At 58.3% G+C, this 13,738-nt stretch overlaps 1 protein-coding gene across 1 annotated transcript in view; it reads right to left on the bottom strand.

Annotated features, from left to right (window-relative positions):
* EPPK1 (epiplakin 1) overlaps positions 1-2,767 on the bottom strand; it is a 42,527-nt gene extending 39,760 nt beyond the window's left edge. The window contains exon 1 of the mRNA XM_065586421.1: positions 2,675-2,767. The gene's annotated coding sequence lies outside the window, so the exon portion shown is untranslated. The remainder of the gene's footprint in view (positions 1-2,674) is intronic.
* Positions 2,768-13,738: the final 10,971 nt, after the last annotated feature.

The raw sequence follows: 13,738 nt of genomic DNA, 5'->3' as shown, positions 1-13,738 counted from the left end.
GCCAATATCTAGGCAGCAGATATTTCCATAAAGCCATTCCCCTGAGCGCAGTCACATCCCAGTCTGGTACCAGAGACGATGGTTTAACAGAGCAATGAACAGGGATGGAAATTCCCGCTGCTGACTGAGCCACTCCTTGCTATTAAGCACGCGTGTGTCAGTGTGCCTGTAACCACAGAGACAGGGCGCTGGGACTGCGCCTAGGGGACAACAAACCTGGCTGGGTGCCTTTGTCACTAAACCATGCCTGGGGTCTAGCTGTATGAGTAACAGCGCGGGCTGCTGATGAGCAGCTGCCGTATCCGCTGGGAATAGTGATAACAGCAGAGCTCCAAGCCCCAGCTCTGGGCGGCCGTTACTCAGACCCCATTGCAGCCTTCAGCACTTAACCAACAGGGTAGTACTGTCGAGGTCTGTGGCACCCGCTACCTGCACAGCGCACCGAGAGAGCACACGCACGCACGCCAGCCAACAGCCAGGGGGCAGCATGCTGACATTCAGTTTGGAGTCAGCTCCACTAGTAAAATAAGTACGGGGGAGCGAGGCGCAAGGGGAGCGAGCAGCGGGGGCATGGGGGGAGCGAGCAGCCGGAGCACCGGGGGAGCGAGCAGCCGGAGCACTGGGGGAGCGAGCAGCAGGCGCATGGGGCACGGGGGAGTGAGCAGCAGGGACACGGGGCAGTGAGCAGCAGGGGCACAAGGAAACGAGCAGCTGGGGCACGGGAGCAGTGAGCAGCGGGGGCATGGGGGAGCGAGCAGCGGGGGCATGGGGCAGTGAGCAGCAGGGGCACGGGGGAGCGAGCAGCAGGCGCAGGGGGCACGAGGGAGCGAGCAGCAGGGGCACGGGGCAGTGAGCAGCAGGTGCACGGGGGAGCGAGCAGCAGGCGCAGGGGGCACGGGGGAGCGAGCAGCAAGGGCACGGGGCACGGGGGAGTGAGCAGCAGGCGCATGGGGCACGGGGCAGCGACCAGCAGGGGCACGGGGTAGTGAGCAGCAGGGGCATGGGGGAGCGAGCAGCGGGGGCACGGGGGAGCGAGCAGCAGGGGCACGGGGGAGGGGGCAGCGGGGGCACGGGGCAGTGAGCAGCGGGGGCACGGGGCAGTGAGCAGCAGGTGCACAAGGGAGCGAGCAGCCGGGGCACGGGGGCAGCGACCAGCAGGGGCACGGGGGAGCGAGCAGTGGGGGCACGGGGCAGTGAGCAGCGGGGGCACGGGGCAGTGAGCAGCGGGGGCACAAGGGAGCGAGCAGCGAGGGCATGGGGCAGCGAGCAGCGGGGGCACGGGGCAGTGAGCAGCGGGGGCACGGGGCAGTGTGCAGCAGGTGCACAAGGGAGCGAGCAGCCGGGGCACGGGGGCAGCGACTAGCAGGGGCACGGGGGAGCGAGCAGCGGGGGCACGGGGCAGTGAGCAGCGGGGGCACGGGGCAGTGAGCAGCAGGTGCACAAGGGAGCGAGCAGCGAGGGCATGGGGCAGCGAGCAGCGGGGGCACGGGGCAGTGAGCAGCGGGGGCACGGGGCAGTGAGCAGCAGGTGCACAAGGGAGCGAGCAGCCGGGGCACGGGGGCAGCGACTAGCAGGGGCACGGGGGAGCGAGCAGCGGGGGCACGGGGCAGTGAGCAGCAGGGGCACGGGGCACGGGGGAGTGAGCAGCGGGGGCACGGGGCAGCGACCAGCAGGGGCACGGGGGAGCGAGCAGCAGGGGCACGGGGCAGTGAGCAGCAGGTGCACAAGGGAGCGAGCAGCCGGGGCACGGGGGCAGTGACCAGCAGGGGCATGGGGGAGCGAGCAGCCGGGGCACGGGGGAGCGAGCAGCCGGGGGCATGGGGAAGTGAGCAGTGAGCAGCGGTGGCATGGGGGCAGCGACTAGCAGGGGCACGGGGCAGTGAGCAGCGGGGGCACAAGGGAACGAGCAGCCGGGGCACGGGGCAGTCGGGAGGAGCAGTATCTGGCCCCAGGTCTGTTTGCCGGGAGCAGCGGGTGGCAAAGTGGGCTGTAAGGGACCAGCAGAGGCCTGTGACCCCATGAGCAGGAGCAGAGGAGCCTGGGCACAGGGGTTACACGTTCAGCCAGCCGTGCTAAGCACATGGGCCTGTTCCCTACGGGGAAAGCTCCCGAGAGCCCGGGGGAGCCCGGGGCCTCATGGGCACGCACGTCTCTAGCCTCTGCACTGCCCCCCAGAGCCTGCCCTCTGGCTCTGAGCCCCGGCTGCCCCAGTCAGACCTGCCTGTGGCTCAGCCCCGCTCCCCAGACATCCGTTGTTTTACGGGGTTTTGTCGAGCATTTCATACAGCCAGGGCTAGACCCCCTCCCTTTGCCCCAGGCGCGAGGCCTCCCCCGGGAGGAGCCGTTTCGGAGCAGGGTGAAAGGACGAGGCTGCCTGCGATAGCAGGGCGGGACGTGCTGACCCACCAGGGCCCTTCCAGACCCATGGCCTAGGAGTCTCCATCTCAGGCCCCTTTGGGGTCGGACCCCAGCGCTGCCCCAGTTGGCTCCTCCTGACCATTTGGCCCTGGCAGGAGCCTGCCCCAGGCGTCCATGGTTCCCCGCCTGCCCCTGCCCCGGTGCAGCCCTGCCAGAGGCAGCCGCAAAGCTCTGATTGCTGCACAAACGCCCCAGGACTGCAGCTGCACTGCGAGCACCGTGCCCTCCTCCCCGGTTCCGCCCGGCTCCGTCCTACCTGCTGGGGCTGGGCTGGGCTGGGCGAGCCTCTGAGACGCTGGCAGGTGCTCTCCGTCCTGCCACTGCACCAGGCTGAGCCCTAGGCCGGGAGCCTGATTTAAACCCTTCCCTTCCCCGCCCCTGGGGATGACACATCAGCCCAGCCCCATTGCTTGCAAGGCGCACAGCTTCCCCGGCTCCCCGCCCCCTAGGCTCCCTCAGCCAGCCCTGCCGCAGCACAGGGGCCTCCTGCTGCCAGCAATAAACCCACCGGGCACACCTGGCCTGCTTCCTCCCTGCCCCAAGCCCGGCGCGGGCGGCCTTGGCCATTACCCCATCTCCCCGGGGCCAGACGGGGACACTGGGAGCCCTCTCCAGGGCTGGGCTGGGAGCAGGGCTGGTGGGTCGGGCTCAGGGCTGGGGGCAGTCCCCAGCTCTGCCCCAGATGTCCCGCGGGGCTGGGTATCTCCAGGCACACAGCGATGGGGTCTGCTAGCCCGGGCCAGCCCCGGGGAATAGGAGGCTTGTGCTCAGTGCAGCTTAAACCACTTCCCTGGTAACACCAGCCAAACCCAATGGCTCCTCTCGTGGCCCAGGGACCAGCAGCAGCTGGCCTCCCGCTCCCACCCTGGGCTGTACTGAGAGCACGTTCCTGTCGCGAGCAGCCCTCAGTGCCCCCTGCTAACACAGCAAGGGATGCGGCCTCACTCCATCCGGACAGACACCAGCTCTTCTTATGCCTTGGTGCGGCACCCCAGCCAGACAGCCCCTTGGCCGTCCAGCTTCCCAGCGAAGCAGAGCGCCAAGGAGGTGTGCAGGGGACATGGGGGAGGGAGGCTTGCAAGAGGTGGGGGAGGGAGGAGGGCTGGGATCATGGGGGAGGGAGGTGGGGCAAAGGGTATGTGGGAAGGGAGGTATGTAGGGGTGTCACGGAGTATTGGGGAACTCAGGGCCCTGCACCCCCGGCTTCCTGCGATTCACCATGACTCTCAGCCAGCCAGTAAAGCAGAAGGTGTATTTGGATGACAGGAACACAGTCCAAGACAGGTCTTGCAGGCACAGACAACAGGGCCCCCCTCAGTTAGGTCCAGCTTGGGGTCCCAGGGCATCCCAGCCCCCCCCTTTGGGGGGTCAGAGCCATCTCTGCCTCCCAGCCATCTCTCCAGCCTCCTTCCAGCCTGCTTCCAGCACTCTGCCTTCAGCGACCCCTCCCACAGCCTTTGTTCAGTTTCCCGGGCCCCGGAGTCATCTGACCTCCAACCCCCTCCTGGGTTCTCATGTTACAAGCTCAGGTATGTTCCCTTGGGCCGGCTCCCATCCCCCGATGCAGACCATCCTAGTCACACTCCCCTGTCAGCATTCCCACACCCCAGCAAGAACAGTCCCAGTTCGTCACATCTCTCCCCCCTTCGAGACCGAACTGAGCAGGGTCACTTTAGCCAGTGACCCGGGGAAGTTCGAACCTACCCCCGTTCCCATGGATGCCCCCGCATCCCTCCAGTTCCTTGGTGAGAATTACACCAGGCCCCTTCCGTTCCACGCCCCCCCTTAGGTCGGGGGTGCTTGATGGCACTCGCAGTTCGCATGTGGGAAGGTTTATGCGGCCTGTGCCCTTTTCCCACCCCCATACCTCTGGGGTTCCAACTGGGCTGTGGTCTTCTCCCAGCGCTCCAGTCTGGAGGTCTGTGCTTTGGGCTCTCTTGGTTTAGAGCCGCCCTTTTAACCTTGGCCACCCTCTGGAAAGGATCCTTTATGCTGGGCAAGGGTCCTAAAGCTCTTTTCCCCTTGTCCCAGGCCTTCCTCCCCCTCTGACAGGGGTCACAGGATCCGCAGTACTGTCGGACAGTAACAAAGACCCCAGGCCAGTAAAAGCTCCGTAGCAGCCTCTGCTGGGTACGCCAGGTTCCCTGGTGCCCTGAGAGGGGAATGTCATGGGCCCGGCACAGCAGCTGGCGGCGATACTTCTGGGGTACCACCAGCTGCCTCCTGATCCCCCCTGACTCCATTTTCCCTGGGGGAGCCCATTCTCGGTACAGGAACCCCTTCTCCCACAGGAACCTTTTCCGGCCACCTCGTTCCATGGTCTGTACCGCATTGAGGTCGGCCAGGTCCCTTATCTTCCGCAAGGAGGGGTCTCTCTGTAACTCGGCCTGGAACTCAGCAGCTGGGACAGGGATGGCCACCTGCTCTTTCTCGCCCGCTGGGTCCGAAGCTGCAGCCTCCCTGAGCCGCGTCCCTGGGCGTTCCCTCCCCACCAGGTTAGGGTCCTGCGCCTCAGGCAAGGCACCCCCCCCAAGGCCAGGGCGCAGGGCCCCTCGCCGGCTCTGACTGCGGGTCACAACCAGTGCCTTTTGGGGGTTGCTTGGCCAGTTCTCCAGGTCCCCCCCCATCAATACCTCAGTGGGCAGATACGGGTGTACCCCCACATCCTTGGGGCCCTCCTTGGCCCCCCACTTCAGGTGTACCCTTGCCACGGGCACTTTGACTGGTGTTCCGCCCACCCCCGTCAGGGTCAGGTAGGAGTTGGGCACCACCTGATCTGGGGCCACCACCTCGGGCCGGGCCAGCGTCACCTCTGCGCCCGTATCCCAGTATCCATTGACCTTCCTCCCATCCACCTCCAGGGGAACAAGGTACTCTCTCCGGAGGGACAGCCCCGCGCCCACCGTATAAACCAAAAACCCTGAGTCTGGGGCATCCAGCCCCCTAGAGGAGCTGGCCTGGGGCCCTTCTCTCTCTTGAGCAGTTGATAAGCTGCCAGCCCCTCTTGCGTGAGAAGCCTGCCCCTCGTCCGTCTGGGCCTCTACCAAGTTAACCCTATGCGGGTTCGGTCTGCTCAGTCTGTCCTTGAGCTTGGGGCACTGGGCCCGAACGTGGCCTCTTCGGCCGCAGTAATAGCAGCTCATGTCCTGTGGGTCCCCTCGAGCCGGTCGGTTGTCCCTGACGCTGGGCATTCCCCGTGGGAGGGGATTCCCCATATTCCCTCTTTGGGAGGTCCCAGGGTGACTCTCTCTCTGCATCACGGCGGGCCTGTTCCTTTGGGGCTCCTCCCTGCCACCCCCTGACCGGCTCTTTACAAACTCATCAGCCAGCTGCCCGGCGTGTCGCGGGTTCTCTGGCTTTCTGTCCACCAACCACAGCCTCAGGTCGGATGGGCACCGCTCATACAGTTGCTCCAGTACCAGCAGTTTAATCAGGTCCTCCTTCGTCTGGGCCCCACCAGCCCACTTGCTGGCGTATCTTTCCATGCGGACGGCTAGTTGCAGATATGAGATCTCAGGGGTTTTATCTTGACTCCGGAACCTTCCCCGGTACATCTCAGGAGTCAGCCCAAACTCACGTAGCAGGGCCTTTTTGAATAGTTCGTAGTCCCCTTTCTCTGCCTCTCCCAGTTGGCGGTACAATGCCACGGATTTGGGGTCCAGTAAGGGGGTAAGGACCCGGAGTCTGTCCGCGGGATCAACCCGGTGCAGCTCGCAGGCCGTCTCAAAGGCCTCCAGGAAGTCATCCATGTCCTCCCCCTCCTTGTATGGGGCCATGATGCACTTATCAAAGCTCCGTGCAGTCCTGGGTCCCCCCTCACTCACCGCAGCCGGGGGTTCGCTGCCCCTCAGTCTCGCCAGTTCCAGTTCATGCTGACGCTGTCTCTCATTCTCCTGTCTCTGTCTCTCTTCATGCTGACGCTGTCTCTCATTCTCCTCCCGTTCACGCTGATGCTGTCTCTCTTTCTCCTCCCGTTCATGCTGACGCTGTCTCTCTTCACGCTGATGCTGTCTCTCTTCATGCTGTCTCTGTTGTTCACGATCCTCCAGCTCCCTCAGTTTTAGCTCTTTCTCCCATTCCAGCCAATTCCGCTCCCCGGATGCCGAACGTCGCCGGGAGGCTCCTCTGCTGGCCGGCGGGCTTCGCCGGGGGGACCCCCTGCTGGCCGGGGGGATCACGGCGCCTTCGGTATTTGCTGGGCTCCTCCCCACCCTTCCCCTAGGCATAGGAAGGAGGGGTCTCGGGAAGCCCTCAGCAGCCGGCTGACCACTCCCAGCTGGGACAGACACTGGTGCCTGCGCTGCATTTGCCAGGCTGCTTCCCTGAGACACAGGGATCAGTTCATTCGCGCGATCTTCCGCCTCCAGCTGGGCGATGAGCTGTTCTTTGGTGAGCCTCCCAATGCGCAGCCGCCTCTGCTTGCACAGCTCCACCAGGTCGCTCTTAAGCCGCTTGGCATACATCTTCCTGCTGGCCACTCACCGGCCTGTGTGCTCACAGCTCCCCACAGTTTGCAGGGGGCCCCCTAGTGTGCCAGCCCTTCTCGAGGTCACCACCTCTCTGCCAGGGTCGAGCTGCAGACTCCTCCGCCCCTGGGACCACTCGCTGTGATCCCACGGGGGACCCTGTTACTGCAAAAGTCCTTCTCGCTGGTCACACACTCCCAGGGGTAATAACCGTCTCTCTCCCACTCTTCAGCAGGCCTGGTCCCCGTCAATCCCCCTTCGTTTTACTGCTCCCCAGTCACTTACTGCAGGAAGCGCCGTCCACGGGGTGCAGTAGATCCCACCGCTGCCACCAGTTGTCACGGAGTATTGGGGAACTCAGGGCCCTGCACCCCCGGCTTCCTGCGATTCACCATGACTCTCAGCCAGCCAGTAAAGCAGAAGGTGTATTTGGATGACAGGAACACAGTCCAAGACAGGTCTTGCAGGCACAGACAACAGGGCCCCCCTCAGTTAGGTCCAGCTTGGGGTCCCAGGGCATCCCAGCCCCCCCCTTTGGGGGGTCAGAGCCATCTCTGCCTCCCAGCCATCTCTCCAGCCTCCTTCCAGCCTGCTTCCAGCACTCTGCCTTCAGCGACCCCTCCCACAGCCTTTGTTCAGTTTCCCGGGCCCCGGAGTCATCTGACCTCCAACCCCCTCCTGGGTTCTCATGTTACAAGCTCAGGTATGTTCCCTTGGGCCGGCTCCCATCCCCCGATGCAGACCATCCTAGTCACACTCCCCTGTCAGCATTCCCACACCCCAGCAAGAACAGTCCCAGTTCGTCACAAGGGGGCGTGGGGGAGGGAGGTATGTAGGGAGCATGGGGGAGGGAGGTGTGATGAAGTGGGAATGTTCTCAGTGTTTTCTCTGAATACTGTGTAGGTGCCTCAGTTTCCCCATGCAGTTCTTAAGTATCTAGGTGGGGGGATCAGGGGGTGTGATTGTTGCAGAGCAGGGTCCCTGTGACACTGTCTGCACAGAGAATGGCCGACACTCTGTCTTCTGGCAATTAATGGCCTGGGCCCCTCTCCTGCAAAGGTGACAACTGAAGGTGTTGGAGAACAAAGAGATCAGGTGACCTCCTGGCCCGGGAAAGAGACAAAGGCCAGAGGAGGGGCTGGAGAGAGTCAGTTTGGAGCTGGCTGGGGAAAGAGAGGGAGGCCCAGACCTGGAGTCTGGCCTCCCTGCCCCCAAAATGGACCCGGCCGAGGGGTCCCGTTCTCTGGACCTACAAGCTCTGTTTTAGACCGTGTTCCTGTCATCTAATAAACCTCTGTTTTACTGGCTGGCTGAGAGTCACGTCTGACTGCGAAGTGGGGGGTACAGAACCCTTTGGCTTCCCCAGGACCCCGCCTAGGCGGACTCGCTGTGGGAAGCGCACGGAGGGGCATATGCTGAATGCTCCCAGGAGAGACCCAGGAGGTGAAGCCGTGTGAGCTTCTTGCCCTGAAGACAGTCTGCTCCGAGGGAGAGGAGGCTCCCCAAAGTCCTGAGTGGCTTTGTGGGGAGCAGTTCCAGAGCATCGCCCGGGGACTCCATGACAGATGGTTTCTAGATCCCAGGCCAGTAGGGCCCACATCGGTGTGACCCCCCATGTCACACGGGCTAGAGCCCTGCCCCACAGTAACTCCTGGAGCAGAGCGTGGAGACAAACAGCCCGTCTGGATTCACATGTTATCAGTGCTGGAGACTCCCCCACCACCCTGGGGACGTTGTTCCACCGGTTCGTTACCCGCTGTTAAAAACCTACCCCCAATTTCCTGCCTGAAATGATCCCGCTCCAACGTCCAGCCGTTGGATGGTGTCAGCCCTTCCTGTGCCCAGTGGTAAATCTTGGTTCCCACGCAGGTGCTGATAGCCCAGCGGGTGTGAGTGGGCTCTCTCTAGAGACGAGCTGCGGGAGGACTTCAGGAGCAGCCGGGTTCACAAGCCGGGTTCACACAGTTACTGTGGCGTAGTCGGAACGATGCTGGTTCTGGCGGGACACAACTGGGGGCATCAATTCAGGACAAATTGCTCAGAGCAGGGCAGTCCCAGCCCCAGGCTGGGGTCCTTTGCACACCCAGGCACCAAACCAGCCCGACAGAGACGACTTCGGTTTGATCCCCACTGGGGTCACACCAAAGCAATTCCCTCAGACACTCCAGTTTCCCAGTATCACCACCAGTGCCTCTCGTTATGGGGACAAATGGTTATGAAAACCAATATCCCAGTAAAAGAAAAAAGGTTCTCCCGATCCCAAAGGACCAAGCCCCAGACCCAGGTCAATATACAAATCAGATCTTACCCACAAATCACACTGTTGCCAATCCTTTAGAATCTAAAATCGAAAGGTTTATTCATAAAAGGAAAAAGATAGAGATGAGAGTTAGAATTGGTTAAATGGAATCAATTCCATACAGTAATGGCAAAGTTCTTGGTTCAGGCTTGCAGCAGCGATAGAATAAACTGCAGGTTCAAATCAAGTCTCTGGAACATCCCCAGCTGGGATGGGTCCTCAGTCCTTTGTTCAGAGCTTCAGTTTGTAGCAAAGTCCCTCCAGAGGTCAGAAGCAGGATTGAAGTCAAGATGGAGGAGCTGCAGCAGCCTTTTATAGTCTCTTGTCATGTGGCCTCTCTTCCTTTGTCCCAAAGACAAGCATTCGGGCACATGGCAAGAAAAACCTCAGAGTTCTGTCCATACGCATGTCCCTGCATACCTTGCTGAGTCACAAGGCCTATCTGCCTTCTCTCAATGGGTCAGTTGTAGCTGATGGTCCTTAATGGGCCATCAAGCAGGCTAGGTAGAGCTAACACCAGTTTGTCTGGGATGTCACCCAGAAGCACAGCATAAGTTTGAAATACAGACAGTCTAGAGCCAATATTCATAACTTCAACTACAAAATTGGTACACACATATAGACAGCATAATCTTAACCAGCAAACCATAACCTTGTCTTAGACACCCCATTTGACCCCCTTTATACAAGATTTGGTGCCACTACAGGACCTCGGTTGCAACCATATTCTATACGGTCCCAGTTCAAGTCACTAACGTCACAGAGGGGGGCGGGTGTTTCGGCTTTGCGGTGTGGCTGCTGCTCCAAGTGTCTTAGGTGCTCGTCAGTGTGACGAGACTCGATTAAGAGTCCTTGTTTCCAGTTGGGGTTCCTAGGGCTGTCCTGAGCGGGTCAAGGGGCTAACCCTTAGACCTGGTGTGGGTACAGTGAAAGCCAGCACACCAACGGCCTGGCAGCGAGGTTCCCCACTGTCTGCCACACTCCCTGAGAGGGGGTTCAGTGGTGGAGCCCGAGGAGGTGAAGTCGCAGGAGGGGCACAGGCAGCGGGACAGTGGGTGCGGAAAGGGGTGGCAGAGTAAGCGCGGTGCCCAGTGATGGCAGAGCCCGAGCAGCTGCTGTGAGCCAGTTGCAGAGATGGCAGCAGCAGAGGCAGTGATCAGTGTCTCCCCCCACCCCGAGGGTGGGAGGCGAACCCCATGAACGCGCTTCTGAACTCTGGGTCTTCTCTGACCAAGGCCAGCCAGCTGTGAATGGGGCGCAGCAGAGGGAGAGGGGAGTGGTGTGTTGAAGGACATTTGCTGGTTGGACTTTCCCACTGCAAGGTGGGAAACTGAGGCAAAAGACACTGCCCAACACACTGTGGGGCACGTTTGCTCAGAGGCGCCAACTGTGTGATTTCTCCATGGGTGCCAGATCCCCACTCCACCCCTTCCCCGAAACCCCCACCCCGCCTCTTCCCCCCCGCCCCACCGCTGCCCCACCTCTTCCTGCCCCCACTCCTCCCGCTCCACCCCAGCACTTCTTGAACACCTCTGAACAGCTGATCGCGGTGGGCAGGAGGTACTGGGGGGGGGGAGCTGAGCTGCAGGGCTGCTGGTGGGTGCTAAGCACCCACTATTTTTTTCTGTGGGTGCTCCAGCCCTAGAGCACCCACAGAGTCGGTGCCTATGGGTTTGCTTATAGTTACATACTATTGAATTGTGGTTGTGATATTTTCTCAAATTAATGTTGGGTTCCTTTTCCCCTTGTAATAAAAGTTTTATTTGTTGTACACAGACTCAGTGCTTGTGAGACAGGAAGTATTGCCTGGTAGAGGTGACCAGAGGTGGTGTTTAGTTTCCCAGATTACTGGGTGGGAAGTCAAGTCAGTTTCATTTTATGTTGTTAACAGGAACGCCTAGACATTGAACCTGGCCCTTGTTGCTGCCGACTGCACCTGGCAGAAGGGTTACACAAGTCATCTCTTAACCTTTTCTTCGTTAAGCTAAATAGACTGAGATCCTGGAATCTAACACTGTCAGGCATGTTTTCTAATCCTGTAATCATTCTTGTGGCTTTTCTCTGAACCGTCTCCAAATTACCAACATTCATCTCGAACCCTGGGCACCAGGACTGGACACAGGATTCCAGCAGTGGTAGCACCAGTGCCAAATACAGAGATAAACTAACCTCTCTGCTCCTACTCAAGGATTCCCTGTTAATAACATTGGTTCTTTTGGCCACAGTGTCACACTGGGAGCTCACGTTCAGCTGATTATCCACCATGACCCCCAAATCTTTTTCAGAGTCGCTGCATCCCAAGATAGAGTCCCGTACAACCAATATTCCTTTTTCCAGATGGATATATTTACATTTAGCTGTATTAAAACTGTGACGAAGTGGGGGGTTTTCTTGTTTTCTGTGGAGTTTCAATGGTTTGCATGCAGAGGGGGTGGGACTCAGTTTCCCTGGGTGTTATTGGTTTAACGACGTGAGGGGAGAGGGAGTTTGTTGTTACAGAGGACCGGAGAGGGAACGTGGGACCCCAGCCCATGGCCTGGAGGATGGATACCCCAGCGACCAGTGATCTGGCGACCTGGTGACCCGGAGACCCAGCTCAGGAGTCGCAGCCGGTCTGGCCAGTGGGGGGACAATGGGCTGCAGAGTGAGGACCCAGTGACCTAACCAGCTGGTTCCAGCCAGAGGACAGAAGCGAGGAGAGGAGGCCCCGGTTTACGACCCTGTTTACCTGGAGAGAACACAATGGACAGAGGCGGGGCCTGGGGCCGGGGATCTCAGATGCCCAGCTGGGATCAGGGGGGCTCTGGGCTGGAGAGGGGGAGCAGGCAGAGCCCACCTGGATGCAGAGAGACTGGGATGTGCTGGGCTGAGGGAGGCCAGGCCTGAGGCCCTGAGAGTTTCCTGGGCTGGGTTCAACTCTCAATAAACCCTCCTGTTTTACGCTGGCAGAGAGTCGCTCCAGTCTAGAGAATAGGGTTGCATCAGCCCCTTCGGGGGTGGAGGCCCGGGGGTCCAGAGCGAGTGGACTCCCTGAGGGGGCCCACGGCAGAAACAGACGTGTTGAGGCTCAGAGAGGTGCGGCTCCAGGAGGTGGAGGGGCCTGACCCCGAGAGAGAGTGGACCCCCGAGAAGGGCTGTCGCACTGCAGGGGGTTCCCCCCACGGACCGCACGGGGCCAAGAGTGGGCACGATCTGTAAGTCCGTGACAAAACACATCTTGTTCGCTTGTGTTCAGTTTACCAAGCACTCCAGATCATCCTGAATCAGTGATCTGTCCTCTCCCTTATTTACCAATCTCTCAATTTTGCATAATCTGCAAACTTTATCAGTGATTATTTTATGTTTTCTTCCAGGTCATTTATAAAGATGTTAAATAGCATCAGGCCAAGAACCAGTCTCAGTGGGACCCTATTGGAGCAGACCCCCTCTCTATGACAATTCCCCATTTCCAGTTATATTTTGAGACCTGTCAGTCAGCCAATTTTTAATCCATTTAATGTGTGCCATGGTCATTTGATATCGTGCTAATTTTTTAATCACAATGTCATGTGGTACCAAGTCAAACACTTTACAGAAGTCTAAATATATTATATCAACACTATTATCTTTATCAACCAACGTGTAATCTCAACCAAAAAAAAGATATCGTTAGTGTGACAGGACCTATTTTCCATAAACCCATGTTGATTTGCATTAATTGCAAATTACCCATCTTTAGTTCTTTATTACTCAAATCCCATGTCAGCTGCTCCATTATCTTGCCTATAATTACCCAGGTCATCCTTTTTACCCTTTGTAAATATTAGCCCAACATTCACTTTCTCCCAGTCTTCTGGATGTTCCCTGGTGCTCCAAGACTTACTAAAAATCAACAGTAATGGTCCCACAAGTGCCTCGGTCAGTTCTTTTAAACTCTTGGATGAAAGTTATCTGGACCTGCTGATTTAAAAATGTCTAAGGTTAGTAGCTTCTGTATAACATCCTCCAGAGATACTAGTGGAATAGAAAGCGTGTTATCATCACTATATGAGGAGACTATATAAGCTGTTTTCTCCCATATACAGAACAGAAATATTTATTGAACACTTCTTTATTTTTGCATTATTATTGATAATTCTACCATTTCCATCTAGTAATGGACCAAAATCATTGTCAGGATTACTTTTGTTCCTAATATATTAAAAAAACTCCTTCTAATTGTCATTCATTCTGCTGGCCATAGGCCTCTCCTTGTGTCTCTTGGTTTCCCTTATCAATTTTCTACAATTCCTAATTGATTTATATTCATTATTATCAATTTATATATTGTTGTTTTTTATTGTTGCCTGCCCTTCGAAACTAAGTCAGTATTTTAACCAGCACAGCCTTCTTCCTTGATTGTGGGACTGTGGCTTTTTAGGCCACTAGTAATATGGTCTTAAATGATTCCCAATTATCACTGGCATTTTTCTGATTAAATTCTTCCTCACAGCTGATTTGGCTCATAATTATTTTCAGCTTTGTGAAACTGGCCTTGTTAAAGCACCAAGTTTCTATAAAAAGAACAGGAGTACTT

Source organism: Chrysemys picta, chromosome 2 (genome assembly GCF_011386835.1).
Source record: "Chrysemys picta bellii isolate R12L10 chromosome 2, ASM1138683v2, whole genome shotgun sequence".
Taxonomy (NCBI): Eukaryota; Metazoa; Chordata; order Testudines; family Emydidae; genus Chrysemys; species Chrysemys picta.
This window is presented reverse-complemented; position numbering and strand designations above follow the sequence as displayed.